The 18,013-nt window shown below is 45.3% G+C and overlaps 1 long non-coding RNA gene across 1 annotated transcript; it reads left to right on the plus strand.

The window, feature by feature from the left end:
• The first annotated feature begins 11,035 nt into the window (after positions 1-11,035).
• On the plus strand, positions 11,036-17,222 carry LOC148002556 (uncharacterized). Its single transcript, XR_015633733.1, has 3 exons — positions 11,036-11,483; positions 12,764-12,971; positions 16,351-17,222. It is a non-coding gene; the product is annotated as an uncharacterized LOC148002556 (long non-coding RNA).
• The last annotated feature ends 791 nt before the right edge of the window (positions 17,223-18,013 follow it).

The following is an 18,013-nucleotide window of genomic DNA, read 5'->3' on the forward strand; positions in this document are numbered from 1 at the left end:
AGTCTGTCTCCCATGCACTCCAACACCGGCTTTACAGATGAGGAAGTAAGGCTCAGTTCAGCTTCGTGGCTTGGCCGAGGCTAATGTCAAAGCCAGGCAAGAAGAACACAGGCAAAGGAGGCCCAGACTGGAAGTCACCCACCTGGCACTCATAGTCCATCCCAGAATGTCACCTCTCCACCCTGCAACTGCACCTCCAGCTCCAGGCCACCCACATAGTCTTCTCCAAAGCAAACAGCATACTATATCCTCAGAGGTTCCAGAAGCTTCCCCTCCTGGGACCTGGAGAAAATTTCTAAATTATAGGGAAGCCATGATTTCTCTCGCCCACACGCCCATCATGTAACCAAGTAATGAGGATCCCCTGGGACCAGATCCAACACCAATAAAAAGTGCTGGTCCAAGATCTGTGTTTGACTCTAAAATGGAAGAAATAAATCGAGCAGCTACCAAGAAGTCACAGGTGAGCCCCCAAACACGGTTTCTGTTTTCCTCTCAACTTAAAACAGAATGGGACATCTATCCCATGGCTTCAGGCACATCAGCGCCGTCGCTGGCGTCTGCTCAAAGCTGTCAGTTGGAGAGTAATTTATATCCCCGTTCTGAAGCCACGGTTTCACACTAAAAATACACCCACATCTTTCAGAACTGGGAGGTCCTAGTCTCTTTTTCCAAAACTCATACCAAAATAAGCTTTAAAAATAAGAATTGAGCTCTTGTATCATGAGTTTCGCCTTTTCCATTCACTTTGAAAAAACATATACTCAGAGAAAAACCTTGTGTTTGTTTGGGTCGCTATAAGAGAGTACCATAGGCTGACCAGCTCAATCAACAACGTGAGTAATTTCATTTTTTTTCTTTTATTGAAAATACTACTGTGATATATATGACATGTATGACATATATGACATATATGACATATATATATATATATATTCTGATTATGGTTTCCACCCCTCAACTCCTCCCAGTTCTTCTCAACTTCCCTCCCATGGGGACATGGGGATCCACCCCTTTCTGTCCCTCATTAGAAAACAAACAGATTTTTAAAGGATAATAGTTAAATAAAGCAAAAAAAATAATCACACATCATAATTGGCAAAACAAACAGAAGGAAAAGAGCCCAAGAAACAGAGACCCACATGTTCCCACACCCAGGAATCCCATAAAAACATTAAACTGGAAGCTATAAATCATACATGAAAGGCCTGCTGGGTAAAAAGAAAGAAGAAAAATACATAAATACAATTAAATTAAAGTAAGTACTAGCTTGATTCACATTTCCCTGATGGCTAAGGGTGCTGGGCACTTCGTTTAAACGTTTCTCAGCCATTGGCCTTCCTCTTTTGAGAATTCTATTTGGATCTGTAATCCATTTTTTATATTGGGTAATTTGTTTTCTTGATGTCCAGTTTCTGAGTTCTCCATATATTTTGGATGCTAGTCTGTATCTGACATGGAGCTGGTAAACATCTTTTCCCATTCTATAGGCTGCCTCTTTGAATGACAGTTCCTTGTGGTGTAGAAGCTTCTCGGTTTCATGAGGTCCCATTTATTAGCTGTTTATCTGAGTACCTGTGCTAACTGTGTTCTGTTCAGAAAGTCTTTTCCTGTGGCAACGAGTTCGAAGCTCTTCCCCACTTTCTCTCCTAGAGGGTTCAGTGTATCTGGTTTTATGTTTTATGTTCAGTTGGAGTTGAGTTTTGTGCAGGGTGATAAGTATGGATCTATTTAGATTCTTGTGCCAGCTGACGTCGAGTTTGACCAGCATTTGTTGAAGGCACTGTCTTTTTTCCCTGTGTGTTTCCAGCTTCTTCATCAAAGCTCAGGAATCTGTAAGTGTGTGGATTTATTTCTGGGTCTTCAGTTTTGATTCCATGAATCAACAACATGTCTGGTTTTGTGCCAAAGGCATGTTGTTCTTATTACTCTGTAGATTATTCAAAATCAGGAATGGCAAGATCTCCAGCAGTTCTTTCATTATCCAGGATTGGTTTGGCTATTCTGTGTGGTTTTAGAGTGTGTGTGTGTGTGTGTGTGTGTGTGTGTGTGTGTGTGTGTGTGTGTTTCCATATGAAGCTGAAAACTGACCTTTCAGGATCTGTGAAGTACTGTGTTGGAATTTTGGTAGAGATCACCCTGAATCTTTAGATCGTTTTAGGTAGGGTGGCCATTTTTACTATATTAATCCTGCGGCCCTGACCATGAACATGGGAGGCCTTTCCATTCTCTGAGATCTCCTTTAAATTCTTTCTTCAACATCCCGTGAAGCTATTGTGCACGGTATTGCTTCCCCGATTCCTTCCTCAGCCTATTCATTATTTGTACATAGGAGGGCTGCTGATTTTGTGAGTTAATTTGATGAAAGTGTTTATCAGCTGTAGGCGTTCCCTGGTGGAGTTTTGGGGTCACTTATGTAGAGCCTCATATCATCTGAAAATAAAGGTATGTTGACTTCTTCCTTTCCAGTTCGTATCCCCTTGATCTCCTTCAGTTGTCTGATTGCTCTAGCTAAGATTTCAAGTACTACATTGAGTAGATATGGAGAGAGTGGGCAGCCTTGTCTTGTCCCTCATTTTAGAGGAAATGCTTTGACTTTCTCTTCACTTGACTTGATGTTGGCTATGGGCTTTCTGTGAACTGCTTTTATTATGTTAAGGTATGTTCCTGTGTCCCTAATTTCTCCAGGACTTTTATCATGAAGGGGTGTTGGGTTTTGTTAAGTGATTTTCTGACTGTAACGAGATGACCCTGGGGATTTTTTCCTTTCAGTCTGTTTTTACAGAGGACTACGTTACCTTGTTTTCCTGTATTAACTCATCCTTGCATCTTTGGAAGGAAGTCTACTTGATCATGCTGGATGATCTTTCTGGCATGTTCTTTTCAGTTTGCAAGTATTTTATTGAAAAATTTTACAACTATGTTCATAATGGAAATTGGTTTGTAATTCTTCTTTGTTGGGTCTTTATGTGGTTTAAGTATCCAGCTAACTGTGGTCTTGTAAAATGAACTGGGTCATGTTCCCTCTGTTTCTGTTTTGTGGAATAATTTGAGGAGTATTGGCATTAATTCTTCTTTGAAAGTCTGGTAGAATTCTCCACTAAGACCATCTGGCCCTGGGCTATTGTTGTTGTTGTTGTTGTAATTGTTGTGAGACTTTTAATTACTGCTTCTATTTACTAGGGTTTATTGGTCTGTTTAAATTGCTTATCTGATCTTGATTCAGCTTGGGTAAATGGTATGTATCAAGGAAATTATCCATTTCTTTTAGATTCTCTGGTTTTGTGTATCAATTTTTAAAGCAAGTCCTTATGATTCTCTTGATCTGTGCATGTATGTTCCTTGATATATGTTCTGTCACCCTTTTCATTTCTAATTTTGTTAATCTTGGATATTCTCTCTATGCCTTTCAGTTAATTTGGATAAGGGTTTGTCAATCTTACTGATTTTCTCAAAGAACCAGTTCCTTTTTCCTTTGTTTCTTTGTATTGCTTATTGTTTGTTTGTTTCTATTTTACTGATTTCTGCCCTGGGTTTGACTCTTTCTTGACATCTCTCCTTTGGGGCATGGTTTCTTCTTTTTATTATAGAGGTTGTCAGGTGAACTGTTATGTTACAAGTAGGAGGCCTCTCCAAGGTTTCTATGTAAGCTCTTAGTGCTGTGAGCTTGCCTCTAAGAACAGCTTTCACTGTGTCCCACAAGTTTGGCTATGCTGTATATTCATTTTAATCTAATTATAGAATGTCTTTAGTTTCGTTCTTAAGTTCTGTTCTGACCCATTTTTCACTCAGTGATGAGTTGCTCAGTTTCCATGAGTCTGTAAGCTTTCTGTTGTTGTTGATATCCAGTTTTAATACATGGAGGTCAGACAGTATGCAAGGTGTTACTTCAGTTTTCTTGTATCTGTTGAGACTTGCTTTTTGTTCAACAATAGGGCCAATTTTGGAGAATATTCCTTGAGGTGCTGAGGATAAGATATTGTTTTGTGTTTGGGTGGAATGTTTTGTAAATATCTGTTAACAGATATTTGGTTTATAACTTCAGTCAGCTCTAGCATCTCTCCATTTAGTTTTTGTTTGGATGACCAGTCTATTGGTGAGAGCAAGGAATCATGGTCAATATGTAAGGATTGATTTGTGATTTAAGCTCTAGTAGTCTTTATTTTATAATCTTGGATGCCCTTGTATTTGGTGCATAGATGCTGAGAATTGAAATGTCCTTTTGGTGGGTTTTCTTTGATGAGTGTATTTGAGCATGCCCTTCCCCATCTCTTCTGATTAGTTATGATTTGGAGTCAATTTTGTCAGATATTAAAATGGCTACACAAGCTTATTTCTTAGATCTGTTTGCTTAGAACATCTTCTGTCCTTTTGCACTGAGGTGATGTCTATCGTTGGCGATAAGGTGTGCTTCTTGGCTGCAGCAGACAGATGGATCCTGTTTTCACATCTATTCTGTTAGTCTGCGTTTTTCTAATTTGAGACTTGAGACCATGGCCGTTGAGAGATATCAGAGAGCAGAGTTTGTTTATTTCTGTTATTTTATTGCTGTGACACAAGTTATTTCAGAATGTTCTGAGGGCTAGAAGTCTTACATTGGGAGTCCAGCATGGCTGGGTTGGAGGAAGGGTCTAGTGGTTCTTCACTGCATTCTCATACAGTGGGAAGAGCTGGGAAGCTCTCTGGCTTCATTCTTATTTTACATGCATGATTATTTTGCCTGTGTGTGTGTGTGTGTGTGTGTGTGTGTGTGTGTGTGTGTGTGTGTGGTGTGTATGTGTGTGTTCACTACTTGGATGCCTGGTCAGACCCTACCCCCAGAACTGGGGTTATGGACGGTTGTGACCAACCTGTGGGTGCTGGGAACAGAACCCAGGTCCTCTTCAAGAGCAACAACTGCTCCTAATGACAGAGCCACCCTCCAGCCTCCTTCTGGCCTCGTCTTAGAATATTACACCTATTTGTAAAGGTTCTACCGTCTCACTTTCCAAATACCATCTGTGTCACCACTTTGCTGTGACAAAATTCTTGAAAGAGTCAATGTATGAAAGGTAAAGGTTTATTTGGCTCCTGATTTCAGTTTCTGTCCACAGTCACTTGGCCCTGTCACTTTGGCTGTGTGGTAATTCAGCCTCCCTTAGCGACAGGACAGAGGGATGGAGGGAGACAACTTCGTGGCTTCTTCAATGATGTAGCAACCTAGTTTCTTCCAAAGAGCCCTCCTCTCTGAAGGTTTCATCACCTCTGAGAGATGCTGCAGGCTGGCGACCATTCCTCAGCACAGGTACACTTGCAGAGTGGATGTGGATGACAGCACTACACTCCTGTACCACGTCTCTGACAGGAGAACTTTAGAGGAACACAGTATCGAATGCCCTGCAGACTGAAGGTATTAACGTCTTCCTCTCACATACTCTGCTCAGAGGATGTACTCAAAGGGAGGTGTCCCAGTGTCATGAGGATCAATTTTCTACATTTCCAGTGTTTTGACTTGATCATTGACCTCAGAGGCTTAAGAGCTTCTGTCAGCAAACACAGGGGCTTTCAGAGACCAGAGGTTCCTACAACATGTCTTCTTGTAGCCCTTCCTCTTTCGACTTGGTTCACACTTTTACACTTTTGCGTGATGTTATAGATGGAGCGAAAGGTCCACTTACCTGTGCGTATGTTTAGATGAACTTGCTCCCACCCTACTGCTGACCTTGGTGCCAGTGCCTGCCATCTAGGCAGGCCTCCGCTGGCTCTCCAAACATGTCATATGTTTAGCCAGAAGACAGTCTTGTGGACGCAGAGATACAGCTGTGCCTCACACTAAAACCGACTGTGGAAGCCTGGAGTGCCTCATCTGCGCCACTGCCCCGATCCCATGAGAGAAGGTCTGCCTAAGCCAATAGCAGCTCTTAACTCCATGTGCCTGGATTTCAGGCCCCACAACACCTACAGGCACTGCCGTACCATCCCCAGCTTGATGCTTGCAAGACTGGGGGAACATCTTGTTGTTTAAACATTCAATAGAAGCTTTGAGAGACACACAGCAAAGGGAATACACCCACCCACTGTCAAGGTCCTGCCCTGTGGATGCTGGTCCTTCCAGACCCTTCCTATGTCTAAGTCAGCAGTGAGGGGAGGGCCTCAGAGGAGGTGAGGTTGGCTAACATTCTAAACCCTCTCTGCCTGTAACACACACACACACACACACACACACTGAGGTGTGCAAGAACGCAATGGGGTGAGCACACACACATACTCTGGTATTCTTCATGTCTTGGCCTTCTGAGCACTCTGCTTAGGAACCCATCTTTGTCCACAGCATCAGGACTCAGATATAACCCTCAGGAGCCAGGATTGCCTGGTAGTTTGGGGCATAGTGAAGGGGTGGGGAACACCCACCAAACATCCATGAAACCATGACCCCTTTAGAAACAGCATCTCCATGGATGTAAGGCTATAGGAGAGAAACAGGCTAGAAAAAAGTCTCTCTGGCCTTTTCTCCTGCTGCATGTTGTGTCTCTAAAGCATCCACACATACTTTTAAATACAATGTATGACTGTCATTTGAGGGCACAGAATGACTCCCATTTCTGTCTCTTTAAGCCTAAATTGCTGCTGAGAAACATGAATGCTGCATTTACTTGCCAGCACCTTACAGAAAAAATGGAGAAGGAGCAGGTTTTGCAGAAGTTGAAAATGCACTCCATATTCTGTTTGCTCCTGGATGAGAGATCAGGTTGTTCCCATTTGGACCAGGTGGTGGCGCTGCAGACAAATGGTGCTGCAAACCCTTCCTGGGCTTTGCTGCCCAGTGATGGTCTTACAACCACTGTGAGCATCCAAGAGTGGACTTGGCCAGGGCTGGAAATGTAAGGCCATCATCTGCACTTTGAGGTGAACTGGGACACATCTCTAAACCATGCCAGCAAGATACCTGGGCACGCACGAGACAGGATTAAAGGGCCTCCAAGGAGTGGCCCACCACAGAGAAGTCACCAGAGAGACGCTAGGACACCAGTGTGGATAGCTGAGCAGCCATGGAAAGACAAGCATGGACACAAAGATGTATGATAAGAACATCAGACCCCAAGGGCATGCCTTCTGTCTTCAAAGCAAGCCACAGGCTAAGTTCAGAGCTAGGCAACAAACCCCACCCTAAGTGAACCCCAGAGCAACTCAACATTCAGGCACCTCCCTGTTTCTGATATCCTCCTTCGATGAGAGGCCTCTACAAGCTAGGCATGTCTTTTTCATGCTGGCCAGTGATGAAGGGGATGGGTTTGTCCTGTGTCCTCTTTGTTTGCAAACCGTGCCTGCCTCACTTGGACAGTTACCAAGATCTTCTGCCCTTTGGTTCACTGCTCAATACTGGGAGTGATCCTCCCTACAGATGTGGAAAAATAGGAGAAAACAGAGCCAGCAAATGCTCATTTAAGGAAGCAGTCCTGATGGACGGGCTGAGAACATTTTGCTTAAGTCTGTTAAAAACAAAACAAAAACTAAACACAAAAGCCTCTGAACTGAAACCTGAAAATGTCAAGAGAAAGGCCTAGCTCTTGCTCAAAAATAGCAAATGCATCCTGATCTCTAGAAGAAAAAACTCTGAACTGGCACTTTTGGATTCACGGTCGATTTACAACCGACTTCCGAAGTCTAAGTCATAATTTAAGTATCTCATTCTGCCCCCTTGAAACAGTGGGAAAGGGAGTGAACTGGTCAGTGAAGTGGGACTGGAAGGACAGCCCAGTGGGTAAGACCATCTGCTGAGCCTGCATGAGGACCTGAGTTTGCAGCCTCCCGCTCACCCCCTGCACTCACACAGAAACCAGGCATGGCTGTTGCCTGTGACCAGACTGCTCAGGTAGAAGGTGGAACTAGAGAGTCCCTTGGGCTTACCCTCCAGCCTTGTCAAAAGCCAGCAAGCCTGGGTTCGCTATGAATGTCTCAGGGGAATAAGGCAGAAAGTGCTATAGCTCCTCATTGATGTCTACCTCTGACCAAAGAACATCTCACAAAACATACACATGTGCATATGCAGACATATGTGCACAGATACACATGCATACACAAACCCTCCACACACATGCATGCACAGGCAGATACACCTGCATGCAAATGAACATGCACACAGACAGACACATACTCAGAAACACATGCATGCACACATGTACACAGACACACACATACACATATGCACCTGCATGCAAATGAACATGCACACAGACAGACACATACTCAGAAACACATGCATGCACACATGTACACAGACACACACATACACATATGCACCTGCATGCAAATGAACATGCACACAGACAGACACATACTCAGAAACACATGCATACACACATGTACACAGACACACACATATACATATGCACATATGCATACAAATGTATAGACACACAGACACATGCATACATTCGTGCATGCATATACACATGCATGCACACGGAGACACACACAGTCTGACACAGACAGATATACCTGCATGAACATGCATACACACAGACACATACTCAGACACACACACGTGTACACAGACCCATATCCATATACACTTACACATATGCATACAAATGCATAGACACACAGACACATGCATACATATGTGCATGCATATACACATGCATGCACACGGAGACACACACAGTCTGACACAGGCAGATACACCTGCATGAACATGCATACACACAGACACATACTCACACACACGTGTACACAGACCCGTATCCATATACACTTACACATATGCATACAAATGCATAGACACACAGACACATGCATACATACGTTCATGCATATACACATGCATGCACACGGAGACACACACAGTCTGACACAGGCAGATATACCTGCATGAACATGCATACACACAGACACATACTCAGACACACACACGTGTACACAGACCCGTATACATATACACATACACATATGCATACAAATGCATAGACACACAGACACATGCATACATATATGCATGCATATACATATGCTTGTACTAATTTACTTTCAACTTTATGTGTATGATGGTTTTTGCTGACTACATGCATACCTGGTGCCTGGGGGGCCAGAAGAAGGATTCCGATCTCTTTAGAACTAAACTTACAGATGGGTGTGAGCCATCTCCACAGCCACGTGCATATAAACATTTTTCAAATGCATATATATGTATTATAAGTTATAATACAGAATATGATATCTGTAAGAGTATACATTATAATATATATAATATACATGTAGTAGTGGACATAAGAGAAAGCTGAGTCCCTTACTCAGAGCATCACCACTTTCCCCTTTTGGTTTTGTTTGGTTTGGTTTTTTATTACCACATATTAAGTAGACATAAATGGGGTTTGTTATGGTATTTTTTTGTGTATACAAATATTACATAAGCCTCCCACTACCCCTCTCTTTCTCCCTCCCATTTCTGTTGACCCTCTTCTCCTTAACGACCCACCCCTTGCAGTGGTTTGAGTAGGTATGGCCCCCATAGACTCATGTGTTTGAATAGTTAGCCACAGTGAGTGGCACTATTAGGAGGTGTGGCCTTGTTGGAGGAAGTGTGTCGCTGAGGTAGGTAGGGAAGTAGGATTTGAGGTCTCTTACGCTCAAGCTACACCCAGTATGACACAGTCTCCTTCTGTTGCCTTCGGAGCAGGATATAAAACTCTCAGCTTCTGCACCATGCCTGCCTGGATGCCGCCATGCTTCCTGCCATGATGATAATGGACTGAACCTCTGAACTGTAAGCCAGCCCCAATTAAATGTTGTCCTTATAAGAGTTATGGTATCTGTTCACAACAACGAGACCCTAACTACGACACCCCCTTTTACTTTCCTGTCTTTGGGGGCTGGAACAACCTAAGGAACTTCCTTAAGAGTCACAGTTTTCATGAAATGAACCATGACGAAGAGAACTGTGATACCACCTTTTGGGAGATAGAGATGAGAGGGCCACAGGGCTCACTGGCCAGCAAACATAATTTACATGGTGAGTCCTAGGCCAGTGAGAAACTCTATCTTAAAATGAAATAATATAAAATCAAAACAAAACAAGGCAGATGGTGCCTGAGGAGTAACACCTAACGTTGTCCTCTGGCCTCCACATGCGTATGTGTGCACACATATACGCCATAAATGAATAAACAAGTAAGTAAACAGATAGATAAATGCAGTGTCATGCCAAGATGCCTTCTTCCTTTCCTCCCTCAGCCCCTCTCCTCTCTTTCCGACCACACCCATTACACTAATAAATAGCCATTGTCAAAATCATTTTAGAAAACACAAAATGCCAAACAATCAATAATGTAATCAATCAAATACCGGTGTCTTCTTTCTCTGGTGTCCGCTCACTCTTGGGCAAGCTTTCAGATTTCAATGCTGGTCAAACCATGGAAGGGACCCACCTACTGCCTTTCCCCCAACAAGAATTCTAGTGAGGCCCTGAGATCATGAGACCTGGAGAGCTGGCCCTGCCCCTCACTGCCTCAGCACACAGAAGACATAAAAGTTATGGTATCTGATGCAGGTGTTGTCAAATGGAGGTCCCACCGAGATCAGGAAAGAGAGGACAACCTGACGAGATCATCCCAAGAAGCCGGCTGGTGAAGAAGGAAGGACGCATTGGGGGAAATGGGCCAGAAAAGGCCCCAGTAAGCAGGATACAGAAGGACCACAGGAATTGAAAGCATGTGCAAAGAAAACTGAAGATTTGGACTAGTGGTGAGTAAACCTTGCAAAAAGGGACAAGGTAATAACGATAAAATGCTTTTGTGTATGTGTTTCTTCTTAAATCTCGCAGGCCTATGCCCGGTTCTCAGTGTCCTGATGACACAGGCATCGTCAAAGCCAGGCCTTGTACCTCACCTCCCCTGAGCAGCACTATAGAGCTGCCCTTGCTTGAAGAAGCTGCAGGTGAGCTGGCCCTGAGGACATGAGTTGCAAGAGCTGGCCCTGCCACTTGTCTGCCATGAGATGGCCTGGCTGAGGGAGCTATCCCCTCCCCCAGCCACCTACAGCAGGCAGGAGAACTGGTCCTGCCTTTTACAAGCTACAGCCCTAGGGAGAGCAGGTCCTGCACCTCACCTGGGCAGGGAGCAGAGCTGGCCCTAGTTGTAGGAGTTTTGAGTGAGCCAGCATGAGGGCCTGAGAGCCTTGCCCACTGTAGACTGTGTGAGCTAGCTGGGACAGACCTGGAGAGCCCACCTTCGTGGTGTGGGTACAGGAGAGCAGGTGGGCTGACCAGCTCAGCCACGGCCCAAGCCCAGATCCAAGGCTTTAAGCTGAACCACCCCAACATTTACACCATGAATGAGCTTCTGGAGTCCATGAAGGGGGCAGTTCTGCGGATCCAAAGCTGCAGGATCTCCATGACACATAGCAACAACAGGATGTCCAAGAGGAGTCCCGGTGAGGTTTCTGTATTGATAGCATAGAAGAAGCTGGAAGCCTCAGACCTGACGAACGACTCATGACAATGAACATTTGTGAGTAAAGCTGTGTGGACAAAGGGTATACTGTGGGACGCACTGTGACACACTGTAGCTTCCACAATGAGATTTGTTTCCCTTTATTTGGGAAGGGGAGTTGCATAGGTGGAGGATTAATGTATATGCTGTGACATTCACAAAAAACAATAAAAAAAAAGATGTTTTAACAGGCTAAAATAGAAATCTTTCATAATTAAATTTTATATTTATTTTAACTTAAAAAAAAAATTCCAGTAAACATGCCCAGCATGCTCACAGTTCATTTCTCAGGGCAACACAAACTGTTTCTTTATGCTGTTTGTCTAGAGGTGCCAGAGCCCTGTCCCCCCTAAGCTGGCTGCTTAGAGCTTCCTGCAGGCATGTTCCTCTCAAAGCCTGAGATGAGACCCTGTGAGTGGATCTCCCCAAAGCTAAACCTTTCCCATGTCAAAGACCCATCTCCTGCAAACGCAAGCCCTGCTTGCTTGCTGCCCCATTACAGCATACATCCTTCACACAGCCTGCAAAACAATTGATTTTCACGCTAGGACATTAGTGTTCTCAGTCCACTACAGAGATAAGTCAGCTGATTTACTACCTGTGATAGCTAACACTGACTCTCAACTTGACAGGGCCTAGTATCACCTAGGAGACAAGACTATGCTGATACCTGTGAGGAATTCTCTTGATTATGTTAGTCAGGGTGTGAAAACCCACCCCAAAACTAAATGAACACCATCCTTCTCTCCTGAACTGGGATCCTGAACTGCATGCTGGGAAGGAAGCCCGCTGCACACCAGGGTACAGCCCCTCTCTGCTTCCTAACAGTAGATTCAGCACAAGCTGGGCAGCTCTCTCCTCACGACTGCTGCCAAACCCAGGCCTTCCCCACTATGATGGTTTGTGTATGCTTGGCTTAGGGAGTAGCACTATTAAGAGGTTTGGCCTGGTTGGAGTAGGTGTGTCACTGTGAGGGTAAGCTTTAGGACCCTCATCCTACCTGTCTGGAAGTCAGTTTTCTCCTAGCGGCCTTCTGATCAAGAAGTCGTCTAGTGCCGTGCCTGCCTGAATGCTGCCATGCTCCCACCCTGACAGTAATGGACTGAATCTCTGAACCTGTAAGCCAGCCCCAATTAAATGTTCTCTTTATAAGAGTTGCCTTCATCAGGGTTGGGGATTTAGCTTAGTGGTAGAGCGCTGGCCTAGCAAGCGCAAGGCCCTGGGTTTGGTCCCCAGCTCTGAAAAAAAAGAAAAAAAAAAAAAAAAAGAGTTGCCTTCATCATGGTGTTTGTTCACAGCAGTAAAAACCCAAACTAAGACACCCATCATGGTGGACTGCATCCTGGAACTGAGAGCCAGAGAAGCCTTTTCTCTCTAAAGCCGCTTTTGTCAGAGCATCTTCTGGGAGCAACAGGAAAAGTAACTAAGACACTAGCCTTTCACAAAGGGAAAGGGTTTTGAATTGACACCACCTCCTGGCACGAACAGCAGGACCCGACCTTCGGAGTAAGTTTAGCAAACGCCTGATATATCTCGGCTCAAGACTGGGGTCTTCCTCAGCCCCTGACTGAGCTGGCTCATTTAGGTCCAATCCCTTCCAAAGACCCGAGCGAATGAGGAAAGCAAGCTCTGGGCCTTGCCTGGCTCACTCTAGTAAATGAATGAGCCGGCTCACTTCCTCCTCTGCGCTCTTGAATCCCAGCACCTTTACCGTGCCAGTAAACTTGCAGCCCACAAAAGCAGTCCGATCTCATAATTAAATTAGGCGCTTGTGGGAAATGGCACAATTAAAACCAGAAAATAAATTACAGGGACAGACTCCCACTAGGGTGGGACTTTTCTTATTTAGTGGAGAGGAAACACAATTATGGAGCTAGCTTATTAAAACACCTCCTCAGATAGCAGGGCTCCTCCCTGCGCACTGGGCGCCTGCTCCGTATGAAGCAGAGCAACGCAGCTTCCTTCCTCCAGATCAAATTAGAAAGCAGAACGCGTGATTCCCCAGGAGAGATATTTACAGCTCGAAGTAGTCTGGAAAGAAATTTAATCAGAAGCCACCCGGAAATTATCAGGGAAGCAGGTTGTTCCCACCCTTTCGTGGCGATAAGACTGGGAGTTTTTTTGGGGTGCGTCTCTCACAACATTTATTGGAATTTGCATAAGCCTTAGGGAGTAAACAAAAGAATAAAAATGTACATTTTGGGATATGAACAGGAAAACCCTTGTGCTGTTAGGTGGTAAGAAATAAAGGTAGTTGTGGATGCAATGGTGAGGTATTTGGGTGTAAGGCAGTGTTTGTTTTCGTTTTGAGGCAGCGTCGGAAGTGCCTTAGCTGGCTTCTGTAGAAGTGATTACCGGGAATCCCTGACCCTCCTGCCTCCACTACTCTAGCGTTGAGATTACAAGTGTGCTCTTCTTACCTAGTTTACGCACGGCTAGAATGCACCCAGGGCTCTGTGTGTGCCATGCAAGCTCTCTACCCACTGAGCCACATCCCAGCCCATAAGATGATGTTTGCATGTGTGTATTTAATGGTCATTAGCCATGTGCCCTAGGGGCTTGATGATCGGAAAGACCCATCCAATACAAGAGTGGGAAACATCGCCTTTGGGTGAACCGACTTGGGTTCAGCGTGGCCACACCTGCAAACCTCAGCCTCTGCACCTATACCACAGGGATTACAAAAGATACCCAATGTCAGTTATCTCTTTATTATTATTTTTACACACACACACACACACACACACACACACACACACACCCCACAGGGAGCTGGGGAGGTCACAGAAAAATGGAGCAATTCCTTTCTCCCTCTCCACTCTGTGCTTTTCAGGACTGAGCTCAGGTTACTGTGCGTGGTGGCGAGTGCTGTTATAGCTGAGCTTTCCCTCCACTCCGGCAGCTGTCTTATTTTATTAAAGATTCTATTTGTACTGTTGACCGTGCGCCTCTGTGTGTGGAGGGTAGGTATGTGCATGTGTGCAGTGCCCCAGAAGTCAATAGAGGCTGTAAGATCCCCCTGCAGCTGGGGTTACAGGTGGCTGAGAGACACCCAACATGGGTGCTGGAAACTGATCCTGGGTCTTCTCCAAGAGCAGTAAATGCTCTTAGCTGATGAACCATCTCTCCAGCCACATGTCAACTATACATTAAAGAACATAAATACCAATACACATCTTCATGTTTTTTCCCACGGACACACACACACATGCAAACACATATGCACTCACACACACATGCACACACACATACACACATGCACACACACATACACACAGATGCACAAATGCACACATGCACACGTACTCACATATACATGCATATACACATGCATGCACGCACACACACAAACACACACACATACAAACACATCATAGAGAGCAGTGTATGCAGCCTCCTTCACTCCCATGTTTAACTGATGAGTAAGTGTCATTAATCCCACTACCATGTCAGAACAAGGGAAACTGAGGCATGAAGAGTCTGAGTGATACCAAAGTCACATAGCCACAGAAGCTCACCCCAGAACCGTGTTCTAGGAAGTTAGATCTCTTTTTTCCCTTCGGTAAATGGAACAATGGCCTCCTGAATAAAGAGGCGACACTGAGATGTCCAGTGAGCCTCCGCCCTGCACAGAGCCGTTCGCCATCACTGCCGGAACAGAAATGCATGCTGCCCTCCTCACTTTTCTCCTGTTTACACAAACTTCATTCTGCCACGGTTTTAATAACATCAGTTCTCGGTTAGCACAATTCAGGCACCATGGTAAAACCAGAGAGTCAACGGAGCTGGCTCTTTACCCACAGATCACAGCGGCGTAACAGCTGGGCACTGTTCTCAATGGCCAGTCACATCGCTGCTTTCTTTCCGGTGGCGGCTGGGCCTGCACATGTCTTATTCAGCTCATACACAGACAGCAAGGCACACGGGTATACTGTCGTATCTTACAAAAATAAAAATGAATGTTTGAAAGAGGAAAATGGCTAAAAATATAAGTGCAGAAGGCAAATGAGGTCATAATGGAGATGAGTTTTTAAAAAATGTAAACAGAGTCACAAACATCATATTGCTCTGTTAGATGCAATCTCACTGCTTTGACCAAATTCTTGACAAGAAGCAACCTAACCCACAGTTCAGAGATGCAGTCCATTATGGCAACAAGAGTTGAGGCGGGGACGTGCTTTATCTATAGGCTGCATAATGGTTTCAATACGGGAAGTGGGGCTACTAGGAGGTGTGGCCTACTGGAGGAGGTGTGGCCTTACTGGAGGAGGTGTGGCTCCTCTAGAGGAAGAGTATCACTGTGAAGGCGGGGCTTTGAGGTCTTTGCGTGCGTGAGTGCGCAAGTCTAGCCAGTGTGAAAATGTCCCCTTCTGCTGCCTCGGAAGACGTAGAATTCTCACCTCCTCCAGCACCATGCACCTGCGCATTGCCATGATGATAATGGACTGAACCTCTGAAACTGGTGTCCCTTCACAGCAATAAAACTCTTAAGACAAGCAGAAAGCAGTAACTATCTATCCTCAATCTTGGACCATACTATGCTGTTTGATTTTTCTTGCTATGATAAAACAGTGACCAAAACTTGGGGAGGAAGGGGTTCATTTGGCTTACAGATCACAGTCGATCACCGAGTGAATCCAAGACAGAAAATCAAGGCAGGAACCTGGAGACAGGAACTGAAGCCGACACCACGGAGGGATGCAGTCTCCTGGCTTACTTTCCCATGGCTTGCTTAACTTGCTTTCTTCCACAACCCAGGACACCTGCCCAGGTTGGCATTACCCTCAGTGGGCTGGGCAACCCCCCATATCAATCATTAATCAAAAAAACACCCACAGGCCAGTCTAGTAGAAATAGTTCTTCAATCGAGGTTTCCTCTTCCCAGGTGTATCAAGTTGTCAACCAAAGCTGATGGTGTGAGCCCCTGGAATGGCGTCAGCTGCAGTAGAGTGGATCTCCTCACCTCAGTGACCTTAATCTATAGGATGTGCCCAGAGGTTGGTCTTCACGGTGATTCTATAGCCTGTCAGGTTGACAATCAACATCCACTGTCAGGGAGTCCAACGGGCTGACTGAACATGACTTCTCAACATGCATGAACGTTTTTGTGGTGACACATATGTTCCTCAGACGCAGCAAAAAGCTTCACACAAGGGGACCACCTGGAGATATTTCGCAGGGACATCAGAAGTTCACAGCAGGGGCCTGGAGAGACAGCTCAGCATGTAACAGCACTTGCTGCTCTCTCAGAGGACCTGAATTTGGGTCCCAACTGTCACATCGTGGCTCACAACTGTCTGCATCTCCAGTTCCAAGGAATCTGATGCCCCATTATGGCCTCTTTGGGTGTACCTGGTACATGTACATTCAGACAAACTCTCATGCACATAAAATAAAAATAAATAAACCTTTTTGCAAGTCCAAAAAAAAAAAAGAAAGAAAGAAAGAAAACGGACAACGTTGGAGACTGAGTCAAACCTCAGAAAGAGTACCATTCAGATGCCAAGGACAAATGCATGCCCCGAACTCTGGGGGTGGGGTGGAGGGCACTACACAGACTGCTTGGTATGTTCTATGCAGAGAAACAACTCCTTAATCCTCAGTATTTCTGACTGACTGCCATCTGAGACAGGGTCTCAAGTATCCCAAGTTAGCTCCAAATTCACTGTGTAGCTGAAGTGTGACTCTGAGTTCCTAACTCCCACCCCACCCCACCCCACCCAAGTGCCAGAGCAATGGGTCTATGCCTCCCCCCATGCCAGCCGGTCTCCTTGTTGGTAAAGCTTCCGACTGAATTAAATACCACTTCATAATTCTCGGACTCCAGGACCACCTCCCTGCTTACACAGGAATACCCTTGGGACCTTTCAAACACCTGTTTGGCTATAAATTTTAAAACAAAATTAAACAAAAAGGCCCCAAATGTCTCTAACTGGGTGATATCAGCAGATTGTGGGCCCATCGCTTAAGGCACAACGCCTTCCCTCTCCTGAGAGAAGGATCATCTCAGAGACAATAGTCTCTCTTCATAGACAAGTGGCAGCCTCTCATTGCCCTGCCACACTGTCTGGTCCTAGAGTAATTCTTGGCCTGGAGTTTGAGTCTACTCCATGTTACTCTCTGGGACTCCATTTCTCTCTAAGTTAGCACAGCAGTGAGTAAGGGCCTCTCTTTTGCTCAACACATGGCACCCTTTCCCCTTCTGGAGCTTCTCTCTGCAAGTGTATGTGTCCTGGTGCCTCTTCATCAAGGCCTGGTTTTCTTGCACTAGGGCCTGCCCCATGTTCTCCCATTGTCCTAATTCCCTCTGTAAAGGACTTACCAAGCCCTCTCATGGTCTGTGGTGCCTGGGCAATTCCCTGCCTGCCCAGCAGGGGGTGCTGTTTTCCCAGAGGCCTGGACTAGGCGGGCCACCGACCACACCCAGGGCTCACACACAGGCCTAGCCACATGCTGTTTATGTCTCTGGGGGAAGTGAATTGAGTTTGCTTGTGAAACAGTAGATGAGGTGCTATACACGGCAGGACTGCAAACATGGTTGTCTCCCA

This window comes from Rattus norvegicus, chromosome 11 (assembly GCF_021556685.1).
Source record: "Rattus norvegicus strain SHRSP/BbbUtx chromosome 11, alternate assembly SHRSP_T2T, whole genome shotgun sequence".
NCBI lineage: Eukaryota > Metazoa > Chordata > Mammalia > Rodentia > Muridae > Rattus > Rattus norvegicus.